Source organism: Leiobunum rupestre, chromosome 10 (genome assembly GCF_980474605.1).
Source record: "Leiobunum rupestre chromosome 10, qqLeiRupe1.1.hap1, whole genome shotgun sequence".
Taxonomy (NCBI): domain Eukaryota; kingdom Metazoa; phylum Arthropoda; class Arachnida; order Opiliones; family Sclerosomatidae; genus Leiobunum; species Leiobunum rupestre.
The window spans coordinates 46,995,003-47,008,642 of NC_143393.1; the positions used below are offsets into that span (position 1 = coordinate 46,995,003).

The 13,640-nt window shown below is 38.3% G+C and overlaps 1 long non-coding RNA gene across 1 annotated transcript; it reads left to right on the forward strand.

Annotated features, from left to right (window-relative positions):
• Positions 1-6,082: 6,082 nt before the first annotated feature.
• On the forward strand, positions 6,083-13,050 carry LOC149926067 (uncharacterized). The gene is made up of 4 exons (XR_016476860.1): positions 6,083-6,186; positions 10,742-10,812; positions 12,016-12,108; positions 12,739-13,050. It is a non-coding gene; the product is annotated as an uncharacterized LOC149926067 (long non-coding RNA).
• The last annotated feature ends 590 nt before the right edge of the window (positions 13,051-13,640 follow it).

A 13,640-nucleotide genomic window follows, 5' to 3' on the forward strand; every position in this document is an offset into this window, starting at 1 on the left:
TGGATTTGCTTTATATTGTTAGACGTTTTCAACAGGAGATTTGCCCCCCTCGCTTGGATAAATTGGATTTGCTTTATATTGTTTGACGTTCCCAACAGGAGATTTGCCCCCCCCCTCGCTTGGATAAATTGGATTTGCTTTATATTGTTAGACATTCCCAACAGGAGATTTGCCCCCTCGCTTGAATAAATTGGATTTGCATTTTATTGTTAGACGTTCTCAACAGGAGATTTGCCCCCCTCGCTTGGATAAATTGGATTTGCTTTATATTGTTAGACGTTCCCAACAGGAGATTTGCCCCCCCCCCCCCCTCGCTGGGATAAATTGGATTTGCTTTATATTGTTAGACATTCCCAACAGGAGATTTGCCCCCTCGCTTGAATAAATTGGATTTGCATTTCATTGTTAGACGTTCTCAACAGGAGATTTGCCCCCTCGCTTGAATAAATTGGATTTGCATTATATTGTTAAACGTTCTCAACAGGAGATTTGCCCCCCTCGCTTGGATAAATTGGATTTGCTTTATATTGTTAGACGTTTTCAACAGGAGATTTGCCCCCCTCGCTTGGATAAATTGGATTTGCTTTATATTGTTTGACGTTCCCAACAGGAGATTTGCCCCCCCCCTCGCTGGGATAAATTGGATTTGCTTTATATTGTTAGACATTCCCAACAGGAGATTTGCCCCCTCGCTTGAATAAATTGGATTTGCATTTTATTGTTAGACGTTCTCAACAGGAGATTTGCCCCCCTCGCTTGGATAAATTGGATTTGCTTTATATTGTTTGACGTTCCCAACAGGAGATTTGCCCCCCCCCTCGCTGGGATAAATTGGATTTGCTTTATATTGTTAGACATTCCCAACAGGAGATTTGCCTCCTCGCTTGGATAAATTGGATTTGCTTTATATTGTTTGACGTTCCCAACAGGAGATTTGCCCCCCCCTCGCTTGGATAAATTGGATTTGCTTTATATTGTTAGACATTCCCAACAGGAGATTTGCCCCCTCGCTTGGATAAATTGGATTTGCATTATATTGTTAGACGTTCTCAACAGGAGATTTGCCCCCCTCGCTTGGATAAATTGGATTTGCTTTATATTGTTAGACGTTCCCAACAGGAGATTTGCCCCCTCGCTTGAATAAATTGGATTTGCATTATATTGTTAAACGTTCTCAACAGGAGATTTGCCCCCCTCACTTGGATAAATTGGATTTGCTTTATATTGTTAGACGTTTTCAACAGGAGATTTGCCCCCCTCGCTTGGATAAATTGGATTTGCTTTATATTGTTAGACGTTCCCAACAGGAGATTTGCCCCCCCCTCGCTGGGATAAATTGGATTTGCTTTATATTGTTAGACATTCCCAACAGGAGATTTGCCCCCTCGCTTGAATAAATTGGATTTGCATTTTATTGTTAGACGTTCTCAACAGGAGATTTGCCCCCTCGCTTGAATAAATTGGATTTGCATTATATTGTTAAACGTTCTCAACAGGAGATTTGCCCCCCTCGCTTGGATAAATTGGATTTGCTTTATATTGTTAGACGTTTTCAACAGGAGATTTGCCCCCCTCGCTTGGATAAATTGGATTTGCTTTATATTGTTTGACGTTCCCAACAGGAGATTTGCCCCCCCCCCTCGCTTGGATAAATTGGATTTGCTTTATATTGTTAGACATTCCCAACAGGAGATTTGCCCCCTCGCTTGAATAAATTGGATTTGCATTTTATTGTTAGACGTTCTCAACAGGAGATTTGCCCCCCTCGCTTGGATAAATTGGATTTGCTTTATATTGTTAGACGTTCCCAACAGGAGATTTGCCCCCCCCCTCGCTGGGATAAATTGGATTTGCTTTATATTGTTAGACATTCCCAACAGGAGATTTGCCCCCTCGCTTGAATAAATTGGATTTGCATTTCATTGTTAGACGTTCTCAACAGGAGATTTGCCCCCTCGCTTGAATAAATTGGATTTGCATTATATTGTTAAACGTTCTCAACAGGAGATTTGCCCCCCTCGCTTGGATAAATTGGATTTGCTTTATATTGTTAGACGTTTTCAACAGGAGATTTGCCCCCCTCGCTTGGATAAATTGGATTTGCTTTATATTGTTTGACGTTCCCAACAGGAGATTTGCCCCCCCCCTCGCTGGGATAAATTGGATTTGCTTTATATTGTTAGACATTCCCAACAGGAGATTTGCCCCCTCGCTTGAATAAATTGGATTTGCATTTTATTGTTAGACGTTCTCAACAGGAGATTTGCCCCCCTCGCTTGGATAAATTGGATTTGCTTTATATTGTTTGACGTTCCCAACAGGAGATTTGCCCCCCCCTCGCTGGGATAAATTGGATTTGCTTTATATTGTTAGACATTCCCAACAGGAGATTTGCCCCCTCGCTTGAATAAATTGGATTTGCATTTTATTGTTAGACGTTCTCAACAGGAGATTTGCCCCCCTCGCTTGGATAAATTGGATTTGCTTTATATTGTTAGACGTTCCCAACAGGAGATTTGCCCCCTCGCTTGAATAAATTGGATTTGCATTATATTGTTAGACGTTCTCAACAGGAGATTTGCCCCCCTCGCTTGGATAAATTGGATTTGCTTTATATTGTTAGACGTTCGAAAACAGGAGATTTGCCCCCTCGCTTGAATAAATTGGATTTGCATTATATTGTTAAACGTTCTCAACAGGAGATTTGCCCCCCTCACTTGGATAAATTGGATTTGCTTTATATTGTTAGACGTTTTCAACAGGAGATTTGCCTTCCTCGCTTGGATAAATTGGATTTGCTTTATATTGTTAGACGTTCCCAACAGGAGATTTGCCCCCCCCCTCGCTGGGATAAATTGGATTTGCTTTATATTGTTAGACATTCCCAACAGGAGATTTGCCCCCTCGCTTGAATAAATTGGATTTGCATTTTATTGTTAGACGTTCTCAACAGGAGATTTGCCCCCTCGCTTGAATAAATTGGATTTGCATTATATTGTTAAACGTTCTCAACAGGAGATTTGCCCCCCTCGCTTGGATAAATTGGATTTGCTTTATATTGTTAGACGTTTTCAACAGGAGATTTGCCCCCCTCGCTTGGATAAATTGGATTTGCTTTATATTGTTTGACGTTCCCAACAGGAGATTTGCCCCCCCCCCTCGCTGGGATAAATTGGATTTGCTTTATATTGTTAGACATTCCCAACAGGAGATTTGCCCCCTCGCTTGAATAAATTGGATTTGCATTTTATTGTTAGACGTTCTCAACAGGAGATTTGCCCCCCTCGCTTGGATAAATTGGATTTGCTTTATATTGTTAGACGTTTTCAACAGGAGATTTGCCCCCCTCGCTTGGATAAATTGGATTTGCTTTATATTGTTTGACGTTCCCAACAGGAGATTTGCCCCCCCCCTCGCTGGGATAAATTGGATTTGCTTTATATTGTTAGACATTCCCAACAGGAGATTTGCCCCCTCGCTTGAATAAATTGGATTTGCATTTTATTGTTAGACGTTCTCAACAGGAGATTTGCCCCCCTCGCTTGGATAAATTGGATTTGCTTTATATTGTTAGACGTTCCCAACAGGAGATTTGCCCCCTCGCTTGAATAAATTGGATTTGCATTATATTGTTAGACGTTCTCAACAGGAGATTTGCCCCCCTCGCTTGGATAAATTGGATTTGCTTTATATTGTTAGACGTTCGAAAACAGGAGATTTGCCCCCTCGCTTGAATAAATTGGATTTGCATTATATTGTTAAACGTTCTCAACAGGAGATTTGCCCCCCTCACTTGGATAAATTGGATTTGCTTTATATTGTTAGACGTTTTCAACAGGAGATTTGCCCCCCTCGCTTGGATAAATTGGATTTGCTTTATATTGTTAGACGTTCCCAACAGGAGATTTGCCCCCCCCCCTCGCTGGGATAAATTGGATTTGCTTTATATTGTTAGACATTCCCAACAGGAGATTTGCCCCCTCGCTTGAATAAATTGGATTTGCATTTTATTGTTAGACGTTCTCAACAGGAGATTTGCCCCCTCACTTGAATAAATTGGATTTGCATTATATTGTTAAACGTTCTCAACAGGAGATTTGCCCCCCTCGCTTGGATAAATTGGATTTGCTTTATATTGTTAGACGTTTTCAACAGGAGATTTGCCTTCCTCGCTTGGATAAATTGGATTTGCTTTATATTGTTTGACGTTCCCAACAGGAGATTTGCCCCCCCCTCGCTGGGATAAATTGGATTTGCTTTATATTGTTAGACATTCCCAACAGGAGATTTGCCCCCTCGCTTGAATAAATTGGATTTGCATTTTATTGTTAGACGTTCTCAACAGGAGATTTGCCCCCCTCGCTTGGATAAATTGGATTTGCTTTATATTGTTAGACGTTTTCAACAGGAGATTTGCCCCCCTCGCTTGGATAAATTGGATTTGCTTTATATTGTTTGACGTTCCCAACAGGAGATTTGCCCCCCCCCTCGCTGGGATAAATTGGATTTGCTTTATATTGTTAGACATTCCCAACAGGAGATTTGCCCCCTCGCTTGAATAAATTGGATTTGCATTTTATTGTTAGACGTTCTCAACAGGAGATTTGCCCCCCTCGCTTGGATAAATTGGATTTGCTTTATATTGTTAGACGTTCCCAACAGGAGATTTGCCCCCTCGCTTGAATAAATTGGATTTGCATTATATTGTTAGACGTTCTCAACAGGAGATTTGCCCCCCTCGCTTGGATAAATTGGATTTGCTTTATATTGTTAGACGTTCTCAACAGGAGATTTGCCCCCCTCGCTTGGATAAATTGGATTTGCTTTATATTGTTAGACGTTCCCAACAGGAGATTTGCCCCCTCGCTTGAATAAATTGGATTTGCTTTATGGTGTAAGACCGTAGACGTTCCCAACAGGAGATTTGGACCCCTTCGCTTGGATAAATTGGATTTGCTTTATGGTGTAAGACCGTAGACGTTCATAACAGGTGATTTGGACCCCTTCGCTTGGATAAATTGGATTTGATTTATGGTGTAAGACCGTAGACGTTCCCAACAGGAGATTTGGACCCCTTCGCTTGGATAAATTGGATTTGCTTTATGGTGTAAGACCGTAGACGTTCCCAACAGGTGTCCTTGACCCCCATAACTTTCGTCCATAACGAGCCACGCTCCACCAAACACTTCACGATGGTGAAAGCCGACTAGGATTGCATTGTGGCGGTTGGTTCAGTACCATGGCCGCGATGCAAAAGAAAATTTCCTCCGTTTGAATCTCGCGTCCCATGAGTGCTTCTCATCGAGAGACGGCCCGTTTAACAGACAGAACAACCACATGTGGAGTGACGAAAATCCACACCTGGGATTTCCTCACCACAATCCAAGGGGGGCGCATTCGGTAAATGAGTTTTGGAGATTTTCCGTCTGGGCTGGTCTACTAGGAGATCGCGTTATTGGATCATTTTTTCTACCGAATCGGCTTAATGGGGAGAACTTCTTGGCCTTCCTACAGAAGACTAGAGAAGAAGACTAGTAACTCCAGCTATGGTCCTGGGTTCATTTCAAAATAGGCTGTACCGCGCACGAACGTGTACAGCAGCGAATGGTGGAATTATTGAACCTCATTTAGTATAAGACTGGTGTAGGTTTTCAAGTATGCTCCATGAAAAGGTCACGGTTTAGCAGACATTTACAAACAACAATGACCATCCCCGATAGTGCACATCCTGAAAATTTCTAAGTAATATAGTTTTAGAGCAAAATGCCTGGGGGCGATCAAAATAAAACTCCCTGTATAAAATAAATTTCGTGTTTAATACGACAGCTTTGCATTGAAATTAAAGATAAAAAATAAACTTTACGAATTAAATTGGACTATAAACTAGAAAAATTCGACGTTTCTGTTGACATTTAAGGCGAGAAAAATAAACTAGCATGTTTAAAATCTGCAAAATTGAATGGATTATAAACTAGAAATATGTCAATTCCGCTGACAATTTATGCCACCATGGTTATCCAGCGATTTTTTTCATTGTTTTGGAATGTGGCATGATTTGCTTTAACACCGAATGTAGGTCAAAAGATAAAGAATAAAACGCCCCGTCCGAATATTGCTGCTGAGACTTAAATCGCGGAGCTCTGTCTTCAAAGGTATCACTCTTCTTTCATCGATCTTAGCCGTGTGGTAAGATACATTTTTACTAAATAACCGATTTATAAGTTAAAGGGAATATAACCTCTGGTATTTCTGTCGCCCTCCGAGGGTTCCAATATTGTCCGCTTCCTCCCATGGCTTTTCACACTTGCGGCGCTGATAATCGCTGATTGTGAGGGGAATAAAGGAAATTGATGGGGGTATTCCGTAAAGAACGCGTTGGACGTTCTATTCCCTTTAACTATCCAATGAAGGGAACGCAGAAACGTAGTAAAGCCGTCCATAAGCCTTCGCCAACACTACATTTTGAGCTTTCTGTTTCAAGAATGGAACTTATGCAAGGTTCTATGGCTTTTAATTGGATGGATGGCACTAGAACGATGTTATGAAGCCACGGCACTGCAGCTCATGTCTATCACTTTAGCATCGCGTTTACAGCTGCATTAATTTAACGATCAAATAAGAACCAAGAGCCCCTCTGAAATTTACATGTATAAGACATAATTACTTTTTTAGTCTTATACGCCATTTGGTTCAGATTTGAAGGTTAATTTAGCGATATTTGGTAAGAGCACGTTGAGACCAGTCGAATGATACCAATATCAGGTCCCCGGGAAGTGACGTCACGTGGTTCGTATTTCCGGAAAGCCCCCACTTTGACCCGTAAGACAAACAGTTCTTTGTTACAAATCACTAACCTAATTTAAAAATATATTGACCCACCGTGTACCTTATCACATGCTTATTTTGTCATAGGCTCTTGGACTAAAAGTAGAACTCGTGATCAATAGTTAGTTTTAAACGAGCCAATAAAGCGACTTACGCCAGTGCTAAGCCCCGTTCGCTCTTGAGGGTAAAATCGGTTATAAACTCAGTTCGAAGCGACTTGGCCAAGATCAGGCTCCCCGCCAGCAATAGGCACAAGTAGGCACGTGCCTACGTTGAAAAAGTGTAGGCCTACTTGGGGGCCTCCAAATTTTTTAAAAGGTGGCTATGATTGGGCCTCCAAAATCGAAATAAGCTTTCAGTTCGTAAGATTTTAACATTTGGGCCTTCTAAAAATGCTTATTTAGAAAGCAGGTTTCTTTGCCAATTTCAAGAGGGTTAGAAAGAATGACCGCAATTCCAGATTTTTCCCTTAAAAACTTGATCTTTTGAATCGACTGAAATACTACGTGCTAGGCAGAAAGGTGCACCTGACACCTGTTTGCCGTGGTGTCAGTGAGAAGCTACAACACACTGTGTTAGACCAAGGAGCAACAAACACAGCACCCCACAAAAGGATAACGCAACCCGTCAAAAGTCGCGGATTTCCTTTTTCAAGACTACTAAGCTATTACAAACAGTCTTTTTCAAGACTAGTAAGCTATTACAAACAGTCTTTTTCAAGACTAGTAAGCTATTACAAACAGTCTTTTTCAAGACTAGTAAGCTATTACAAACAGTCTTTTTCAAGACTAGTAAGCTATTACAAACAGTCTTTTTCAAGACTAGTAAGCTATTACAAACAGTCTTTTTCAAGACTAGTAAGCTATTACAAACAGTCTTTTTCAAGACTAGTAAGCTATTACAAACAGTCTTTTTCAAGACTAGTAAGCTATTACAAACAGTCTTTTTCAAGACTAGTAAGCTATTACAAACAGTCTTTTTCAAGACTAGTAAGCTATTACAAACAGTCTTTTTCAAGACTAGTAAGCTATTACAAACAGTCTTTTTCAAGACTACTAAGCTATTACAAACAGTCTTTTTCAAGACTAGTAAGCTATTACAAACAGTCTTTTTCAAGACTAGTAAGCTATTACAAACAGTCTTTTTCAAGACTAGTAAGCTATTACAAACAGTCTTTTTCAAGACTAGTAAGCTATTACAAACAGTCTTTTTCAAGACTAGTAAGCTATTACAAACAGTCTTTTTCAAGACTAGTAAGCTATTACAAACAGTCTTTTTCAAGACTAGTAAGCTATTACAAACAGTCTTTTTCAAGACTAGTAAGCTATTACAAACAGTCTTTTTCAAGACTAGTAAGCTATTACAAACAGTCTTTTTCAAGACTAGTAAGCTATTACAAACAGTCTTTTTCAAGACTAGTAAGCTATTACAAACAGTCTTTTTCAAGACTACTAAGCTATTACAAACAGTCTTTTTCAAGACTAGTAAGCTATTACAAACAGTCTTTTTCAAGACTAGTAAGCTATTACAAACAGTCTTTTTCAAGACTAGTAAGCTATTACAAACAGTCTTTTTCAAGACTAGTAAGCTATTACAAACAGTCTTTTTCAAGACTAGTAAGCTATTACAAACAGTCTTTTTCAAGACTAGTAAGCTATTACAAACAGTCTTTTTCAAGACTAGTAAGCTATTACAAACAGTCTTTTTCAAGACTAGTAAGCTATTACAAACAGTCTTTTTCAAGACTAGTAAGCTACTACAAACAGTCTTTTTCAAGACTAGTAAGCTATTACAAACAGTCTTTTTCAAGACTAGTAAGCTATTACAAACAGTCTTTTTCAAGACTAGTAAGCTATTACAAACAGTCTTTTTCAAGACTAGTAAGCTATTACAAACAGTCTTTTTCAAGACTAGTAAGCTATTACAAACAGTCTTTTTCAAGACTAGTAAGCTATTACAAACAGTCTTTTTCAAGACTAGTAAGCTATTACAAACAGTCTTTTTCAATACACATTGGATTTTGAGGTGTTGAATGAGAAACCGGAATTTTTTGCCAATATTCAACTTTAGAGAGATCCTGTGGTAGCTCGGCGTTAGATGTGTTTGTACTAAGAATTTTGATAAGTTTTGTGTCATCTGCAAAGAGACTGAGGAAAGAATGGTCGACAGCTGAAGGTAAACTATTGATGTGTATTGCAAATAAGAATGGTTAACATTAGGAGCGTACAGCTATGAAATTAGATATAAGAAAGGTATAAATCATTCTAACGCCGATGGACTAAGTCGTTTACCTTTATTATCAAAACCAATAACACCACCAATACCATCCGAGTATGTCTTCGCAATTAGCCAACTCAATCAAGGACCTCTCGACTCGATACAAGTAGCTGAAGTAACAGCAAAAGACCATATTTTGAAGCAAATCTACAAATTTGTTCAACAAGGGTGGCCAAACAAATTAGAAGAACATTTCAAGCCATACTGGAAGAGAAGATATGACTTGACTATTCATGAAGGAGTCTTATTAGCTACCGATCGGGTGGTCATACCGAAAACTTGCCAAGAAGTTATTCTGGATGAACTGCATAGTTCACACCAGGGAATGGTGCAAACAAAGCGATTAGCCAGGAGCAAAGTTTGGTGGCCAGAATTGAACACCAACATTGAGGACAGAATTAGAGCATGTTCAAGTGGTCAGCAAAATGCAACCATGCCAAAGGCTGAATACTTGAAGTGGCCCGAGGAGATCCAACCGTGGACTCGTGTCCATATAGACTTTGCCGGACCGGTAAATGGGAAATATTTATTAATATTAGTGGACTCTACCTCGAAATGGATGGAAATCGGAGTCACTTCAACAACCAGTTCACCGTAGTCATCACATTCTTACGACAAAATTTGGCACGTTATGGAATTATCAAGACCCTGGTGAGTGATAATGCCACTTGTTTCACAAGTAACGAGTTCCAAATCTTCACGCAGAATAACGGCTTCAAGCATTTGACCATTGCACCGTATCACCCTGCTTCAAATGGTCAGGCTGAAAGGCTGGTGCGTACCGTGAAGACATCATTAAAAAAAATAGATGGTACTTCTAACTCTGCCATTGACGTCATTGACGAAGGTATAAAAAAATTCTCAAATCGATCTCTCGACGTAAGACTAGCATGATTTCTCATAAACTATCGCCGCACTCCGCAAATTAGTGGTAAATCTCCAGCGGAAATCATGTTTGGAAGAGAAATCCGCACCAAACTTGGCATGGTCCATCCAACGAACTTTAAAGAGGAGAGAGGTAATGATAATATCAACATCGATAAACCTATAATTGAAATGCTAGAAGTAAATAATAATAGCGATAAAACCATTAGTAAAAATTAGTGATGTTACCTGTAAATTTCATCCTAATCAAAAAGTCTTTGTAAAAAAACTATGGTAAGGGAGAAAATTGGATAGAGGGAACTGTAAAAAAATCTATCGGAAAATGCCTATAAAAATCCATTGCAGGGGAAACTTTTAGAAATCATGTCAAAATAAACATTTTAAAAACAATCCTTAAAAGCCAGGAAATGTTTGAAAAAAAATATTATAGATGGGGCCTCTAAATCAGGCTGGGCCTACGTGCAGAAAATTCTTGGCGGGGCTACTGGCCAAGATGCTTCAAGAATGATTGCGCAGGGGCGTACCCATAAGGGGGCATGGGGAAGGGTGACCAAGTTCAATGCTGGGTTAAAACTAGCTAATAAAAACGGTTTCAAGTTGCCTTTTCTTCGAACATTCGTTTCGCAGAGTCGTTAATCGCATTCGATAATGTTTCATGTAGCCAACTTTAGCCAATTGCTTTAGCGTAAAATACGAACGAAGCGTATGTTCGGTTGCATCATTTATAAATTATCAGTCGTTTCTCTTTATCTAGTCTCGCTAATTCTTATTCGTAAATCGCACTTTACGGCAAAATTACGGAAATCTGATTTTTGAGAAATTCACGTAAGTAGTTTGAAATTTTGCGTACTTTTATATATATATATATATATATATATATATATATATATATATATATATATATATATATATATATATTTTATACATAAATTTTGTGAACAGGATTTTGAAACGCAAAATGATTACAGAAATCAAAAACTGATTTTGAGATTTCAGAGCACGATTTTCGTGTTGATTTCTAGTTTTCAAGTTGATTTCAAGATTTTAAAAATAATGTTATTCTAGAGTCTACGGGATTTGTGCGAATGTCGTACTTCTCGTAGTTTTCATTCAAAATAGTTTATTTTTAAGTAATTATAAAAATAATAAGCTTGAGCGCAGAAAATTTGTAACGATTTATATAGTGAAATTATTAAGTCAAAAACTTGTGTTTCGAAATTTACTAGTTTACCCATAAGTTCCAATTTTACGTTTTCAGTTGGCGAAATTTTAACTTCTGCCCCGCCCCAAATCTTAAACCCTTCGCTACGCCCCTGTCAACACGAAGCGATTTGTCACGCTGGTTTTGAAAACTTGTTATCTAAAATTCGATTTTCCCGCCATCGTCAATAGAAGCTGACGTTGATGTTAGCTTAAGTTTTTGGCTATCGCGCACTACGGGTTCGCTACTACCGGAAGCAGGAACAACGTAGGATGCGCGCGCATTCGTTTGTTTTGATTGCCGGGACTTAAATTGTGTTTCCTATTACTCAAAATTAATTTTAAATAATAATAATTGGATAAATAAAATATACTGAAGTCACCATAAATCCGTTTAAATGCCAGTTTCCACCTAAAAAATTTAAAATGGCTGTTCCCTTTTACTTTGGAGTTGCTGGTTGTACTCTAGTAGACTCGAAATCTTTGTGGGGTGTTTTATAATGACACTAGTGTCCTCGTTGCAGAGATCCAACAATTGGTGTAGCTTTCAAAATGTAGTATTTTCCCCCATCAACAATTAAACGTACCTCAGCACGTCTAGAATTAAGATTGAATTTATCTTTATATATATATATATATGTATATATATATATATATATATATATATATATATATATATATATATATATATAACTGTATATAGTTGAGTCGTTCACTAAAATAAATCATTATATTCATTTTAATATATCTTAGAACTCTTTGTTGTTTTCATTTCTATTCAATATATCTGCACAAGTAGCTAAAAATTCTTTACATTATATCTTACAGATAACAAAATGAAATATTTCATTGCTTTGGTTCTTTGTTTTACGCTTATTGCTCTTCTCAACATTGAGGACGCGCAAGCGGATAAAATATATTGTACGTATATACGAATAACCATTGAGAGTCGTAAGATATCCAATTAATATTGTGATAAATTGTTTTTCGTATTACGCAAATTGCTAGCGAAAACCTACTGTATAAGGAAATTGCGAGACGGTGCATAAGAAGCATTCGATTTCATGTACTGTTAATTTTATTCGTTCGAAACATAGACTTTCGTTAGCTCTCGCTTTTATTTCAAAGCTAGATTCGAAAGAAAAAGAAATGCTGGGTAAATATACGTACGATAGTGATTTTGCTTCACTGTTCCGCGCCTTTTTTCTTATTTTAAATGATTTTTGTAATAAATGTATGATGGCAAATAAGCAAAATACTAGTCCCAAATCCGCGGGTTTAAAAAGAAACTTAGATCATGAAAATATTCTTAACCCCAAACATACTTCAACACCTAGGGTCCATCCTACAACTCCTAAAAGGTACGTCTCTATAATATTCATATAAAGACAGGACATAAGCCGAATTCTCTTAAACCAAAGAATAACAAAAGTTGTTAGTCCTGCTGAACTAGCTCAATAGTCTGTATGAAAAGTTTGGGCGGTTTTGGGCCGATTTTATAGAACGCCCTATTGCGCCTATAGCTCACGTATCTCTGTTTTTTGGAACTAGGGACAGGAAACGATGTACAGGCGTGTAAAAAGATTTGCTGCGGTTGCCGCCTCAATCATCACGGACCTATAGATAATCAACAAAAAATATCTGCCAACAAATGCATGTATGACGTAGAAAAGCGAATAAAGGGTTGTAGCTGCTCCTTTCACGGAGCCGATAGATATGAGGTAGATGACTAATTGTCTACGAAAACACCTAATAGAGTGAAATAAAAAATTAAATACTTTATTTGCACAAGTTGGTGGTAAAAAATGTATAAAGTTACGCGCAATTCAATTGTATCAATAAAAAGCACGTTTCAAAATTAAAGGACAAATCTTTGGTTTAATTTAGTTTTTATGTAAAATAAATAGAAGACGATTTTATATGGGAGGGAAATTCTTCGATTTTGGATATGGGTATTTCATCGAAATTTTATACGGGATTTGGCCAAATGTCCGACCCCTCAACATAGCGAAGAACAACCAATTTAGGTAATCCACCAACAGGCTTACTTTATGCGACCCCATTTGAATCTTTTGGACAATTTTTAATGATCCTTAGAGCTAGGAGCAACAAACACTATGAGAACGCAACCCGTCAAAAGTGGTGGTTTTCTAGTATACAATTTTCATTGTTTAGACGCTTTAGCGCCTGCTGCCGTCGGAATTTGTCTTCAACCTTTCCGTAAAACGTTCAGCGTAAAGGCTCGTCAATGAGATTTGTACACAACACTGCGTTAGCGTGTTTAAAGGTTAGCTACGTTCTCCTTGTGCTTGTTGCTCCTGGCTTAGAGCAACTCTTTTGAGAGTGATTTGAAAATGAAATTCGTTGATCTAACATCGAAATTCCTACTTAAGACAACAGATAAGATATTTAAAAGTTCGTATTTAACAAGCCGCCTTACTACGTTTAGTATA